Raw genomic sequence first — 5361 nt, 5'->3', positions numbered from 1 at the left:
GATGGATGGATGGATGGATGGATGGATGGATGGATTGACAGTCAATCCTGGCACATATTAGGAAATCCTGGCTGAACAAGGATGGAAGGACTGTCCTGTTTTAAGTCCTCTGTTAGCCCTAATCCCCAAGTGATGATCCTCCTGGAATTCGTGACGTGGCCAGAGGCCCTGTCAGTGAGGTGGCAGGCTGTGGGTGACTGTGGCTGAGACGGGTTGGGGATCCTCTCCTGTGCCACCTGCTTTGCTACGTGGCAGAATCCTTGGCCAAGCTCCTGCACCTGAAGATTGGGCAGACGGGGACTCTCCCCAGAGGTTGATGCTAGATGACCTCCATCCCCATCCTCTGAGACGGGTTCAAGGAGGGCTCAGGAGTCCTTGGCCCCGATGGTGGGCTTCTCCAGATGGCTCTAGCCTGACCTGCCCAGGTGGTCACACAGTCAACCTATTTTATCTCACAGCAACCCTAAGGAGGTCATGCCTGTCCTTTGCTGTGATCAGGTCCCCCCCCCCAGAGTCACAGGCCGGCCGGTTAGGGGAGGTCTTCCAGGCAGACCGCAGCCAAGGATTCTGCCACGTAGCGGGTGGCACAAGAGAGGATCCCCAACCCGTCTCAGCCACAGTCACCAGTTCGGGGGCCTGCCCCAATCTTCCTACTGTGAGCTGTTTGGGTAACGCTTCCCTGATGAAATTAGTCTGTTTGGCTCTAATCTGCCTTCTGACAAAGAGGCTTTTTGGAGGATTATCTGGGCTGAGGTGAAGACAAGGAGAGTGTTTGCACATGGATAAGGAGGTAGCAACCAACACGTCCAGGTGCAAGTTGGCTCATGTTTGGTAGAGAACCACGGAGATGACCTTGGGAGAAGGCAAGAGGGGACAGCTGGCAAAACACGGACCAGGACCAAGACCAGGAAGGGAGGGGGTATCGGAGGGAACTAAGCGGCTCTCTTTAGGACAAGGGCGGGGGGGGGAGAGAGAAAAAGCTCTCGGCTTCCCGGATTCTGTTTCTAGAGCCCTGGTCAACAGGGCAGAGTCCCAGGATTTCAGGGGTGGCCTCTTCCTGGCCTTCCCTCCCCCTTGAAGGACTGATCTGTTCCTGCAGGGGGGGGCAAGAGGATGCCTGTGCAAATGCCCCCATTACAGAGGAGAGAGACTCGGTGTCAGGCCCCTCCCTCTTTCCTTAATAAACCTAAATAATGCCTGAGAAAAGTGCCTGGCACTCTGCCACTCCATCCAGCAGAGGCGTCCCCGTCAGAGGCAGATGCCCTCAGACAGAAGCATACACTCCGGAGACCCTGCCTGGCCTTGGCATGAAGGCTCCTCCCCAGCACCCATTTATCCACTTTCAAACCTTGCATGGTGGGGGGGGGGGGTTTCCTGCCAGAAGCATTCCTGGAGGGGCACTCTGGAGAGTCACAAGGATCCTGGCAAAGGGCAGGCCTAAAGGACCCTCCGGAGCCGCTGGTCAATGCCAGGAACCTATCTGCTGATTTTGTGCCATGCGCCTGGAGGCCAGCAGCGGGCAGCAGTCCCTCCGTTTGAGCAGCCTCTGCTGGCTAGAGATCAGCTCAGTGTTTCTCAACCTTGACAATTTTAAGGCATGTGGACTTCAACTCCCAGAATTCCACAGCCAGCAGTGGTTCTTAACCTTTTTGAACGAATCGCCCCCTTGAGCCAATGAGGAAGTTGTCATCGCCCCCCCTCCCCCAACATAACCTCTCAATCACAACATAGGAAATAATTCTTCAGTTTATGCAAACACTTTTTTTTGTTTTCTTTAAAATTGTCATCAGGACATATCGATGCAAGTAATTTATTTCCAGTCTTTTTCCCATAGCTCAACTGTGTGAAAAATCTTTGGTGCCACCCGTCACTTTATTCCCAAACTTCCGTGATACGTGTATTTCATTATTATCTTATTTATTCAAGACACTTAAATGTAATGACCACTGAAAACAAAATTCAATCCACTAATAGCGGGCGATCTGACGTTTTTGTACGACAGATATACAGCGATTCACTGTGCGAAAAAGTCTCAAAAGTATCCCCAAAATGTCTTGCTCCATCGCCCCCATATCGCCCCCTTTTCGTTCCTTCGCCCCCGCGTCACCCCTTTTTGTTCCATCACCCCTCTGAAAAATGAAATCGCCCCCTGGGGGGTGATATCGCCCAGGTTAAGAACCACTGAGCTAGATCAGAGGGTCCTGGTGACCCTCTTAGCCAGCCCTCCTGGGCCCTGGACCTAGTGCAGCCAAAGCAGCCGGTGAGTCTGGCGGCACTTCAAGGAGCCCTGCTTGTCCCCCGCCCCCGCCCTCCCCCCATCCCCAAAGGGTCCTCAGCTCTGCTTCCCAAGCAGTTTGAGCAGGGATCATCAATGGACGTTTAGCTAAGGTCGGCTGAGGGTGTCCTGAGCACAGTGGCTGTGTCCAGCCAGAGCTGCTGAAGGGAGTCTGGCTGAGCTGCTCCTTTGGGCAGCCCATTTTGACCACTCCTGCTTTTCCTCTTTTTTTTTGAGGCAGGGGGAGATCTGTGTAGAAAGATCCAGGGCTTTTTTTTGTCATAGAACGCCCAGAACGGAGTTCCGGCACCTTTTTTGGATGGAACCTTGTAGGGTAGGCCAGGCGGGTTGTATGACGTGTGTGAGTTCCGGCACTTTTTTTTTTTTTTTTTTTTTTTTTTTTTTTTACAAAAAAAGCACTGGAAAGATCAGTCCACTGACTAATCTTTGGGGTTCTACCAAGAGGGTGGTTGACCAGAGAGCTAGTTTAACCTTAAGTATCACCAGCCCGGATATTCCCTTGAGGCTGTCTGACTGGACCTAGGACAATTCTAGGTAGTGAAGCCCTGGGCCCCCCAAGGAACTGCTTCAGATGGACGAAGGGCACCAGGTCATGCGCAGGTTTATTTTCAGTGCCTGTCCGGAGGATGACAAGACACCAAACCTGCCTTGTTACCAAGCCATTACACCTGGAATTGAGCTTTTCACCGAGCCGCCTCTAAATTATTGATCAGCCAAGGGGTATCCGCTTCCATCCCGTACTTCATCCCGTACTTCCATCCCGTACTTCAGCTTACACTCTGTCCAATTTCGTTTCATGTTGACATTTGGTTTTGCTTTGATCCAGCTCATTTTTAAAAAGAAACCTCCCGACTGAGGTTGCCGCTGCGCAGAAGACAACCTGTTCAGCTGGCTGCCAAGACAGGGACTTCAAAAAACCTCTACCTGGAGGGAAACTGAAGGAGAGGGAGTTGTGCTACTTGCCCTGACCCCAGAAACCCGAAGCCAAGAAGCTGGTCAGGACTGAATTTGACCTAGATGAACATCTGGTCCTCCTTCAAACTCAGGATGTGGGGGCGACGGGGGGGGGGAGGGAGGGAGATTTGACACCACTCCTTTCTAGACGCTCCTCTTTCTGCTGTGCTTGGCGTTCAGCTGCAGGCGTTTTGTTGATGTCCCTTGGCACAGGACTTGTGCAAACAACGAGTGGTGATCTTCAGGTGATATAACATAACTCAACGGGAAGGGAGAGGATCCATCGGGCAGACAGTGGTTGATTTTCCAGTTTTCTCTGAAGATGGAGAGGAGCAAGTAGAGCCTCCCCCGTCCACAATGTGTGTGTGTGTGTGTCAAGACAAGACCTGGGAGGACAGAAAGAAAGAAAGAAAGACCCACGCTCCTGCACTGCACACAACCTGGAGGCCTCAACGAGATCAAACAGAAGAGGCATCCCACAACACAATTATTTGAAGGGAGTCTCTTTCTCCTGGGGCCCCAAAGTCTCCCTCCTGGGCGCTGGATTCAGGGGCTCCCCCAGAGGAAGGGGGGGAGAGGAGGGGCTGTGAGGAAAAGCTGGGCCCTCTCTTGTCCCTTCCTCCACCTCTCCTTCTATGTCTGGATTCCAGCAATGTTACCAGCCACCAACTTCCACCCCTGCATGGCGACCATATGGTTTGCGCTGCCTGGAGCACCTGGAGAACTTTGATGAATGGTCCTTGACAAACAACAGTTCATTTAGTGATGGTTTGAAGTAACAACAGCATTCAAAGAAGTGACTTACGACCGCTTTTCAGACCTACGACCCTTGCAGCCTCGCCAGGGTCACATGATCTAAATTCAGACGCTTGGCCAATGACTCACACTTATGACGGTTGCAGCGTCCCGGGGTCATGTGATTTCCCCCTTTTGTGACCTTCTGACAAGCAAAGTCAACGGGGAAGTCAGATTCACTTAACAAGCCATGTTACTAACAACAACTGCAGTGATTCCCTCAATAGCTGAAGCAAGAAAGGTCATCCAATGGGGCAAAACTCACTTAACAATTGTCTCGCTTAGCAACAGAAATTTTGGCTCCATTGTGGTCATAAGTTGGGGACTACCTGTACAAACATCTAAGGCATAAATGAAATATCATCCCAGCGTTTTCTGAATAGGTCTGAGTGCCCCCTTCATCTCTTCTTGGTTTTGGGGTGTTAGGCAGCAGGACATCGTCTTGGAAAGTAACAGCTACATTGGACATCCTGGCTTGTACAGGACAGCTGGGTGTTCAGGTAGTCCTCCAGTTGCAACTGTGATGGAGCTGTGATGATCATAAAAAGCTCAGTCGTGTGACCAAACCGATTGTGTGTCTTTTTTGAGGGACAACTGATCAGCAAATGGCATGGGCTGCTATGAGCCGCTACGGGTGCAGTTTTGCTGAAAATCCGAAATAAATGCTGGGTTTTTGCAACGCCATCCTCAAGTGTGGTCATGTGATCATGGGACTTTGCAAAGGGCCACAAATGCAACCCGGTTGCTGAGCACCCAAAATGTGGTCATGTGATTGCAGGGGGGGGGCAACCACCAGACTGAGTCCAGATCATTAAGGTTCCCCAGGTAGAACTATTGAAACTTCAGATGGTCACTAAGCGACAGGTTGTAAGTTGAGGACGACCTGTATTCGATCAAATTCTGCTTTAGTTGCACTTGTGAAACTTTTTAAAACTAACTGGAACTTCCTGTGCTGGGCCTGTGGCAGTACGTGGCACAGGTATGGCCGAGGCAGTGATTTGACCTTACTCTGCCATCAATAAGAGGTGGGGGGAGGGGAGGTCAGCTCTTCTCCAAAGCACCTGAGGGCAGGAGAAGAAGCAACAGATGGAAACTCATCAAGGAGAGAAGCAACCTAGAACTAAAGAGAAATTTCCTGACAGGGAAAACAATTAATCAGTGGAACGGAAGTTGCCTCCCGAAGTTGTGGGTGCTCCATCACTGTATGTCTTAAAGAGTTGGACAGCCATTTGTTTGAAATGGTATAGGGCACGGGTAGGCAACCTTGGCTCTTTTATGACTCGTGGACTTCAACTCCCAGAATTCCTGAGCCAGCT

The sequence above is a fragment of the Protobothrops mucrosquamatus genome, unplaced genomic scaffold (assembly GCF_001527695.2).
Source record: "Protobothrops mucrosquamatus isolate PMUCROS unplaced genomic scaffold, P.Mucros_1.0 scaffold3047, whole genome shotgun sequence".
NCBI classification, from domain to species: Eukaryota; Metazoa; Chordata; class Lepidosauria; order Squamata; family Viperidae; genus Protobothrops; species Protobothrops mucrosquamatus.
Note: the sequence above shows the minus strand (reverse complement) of the source record.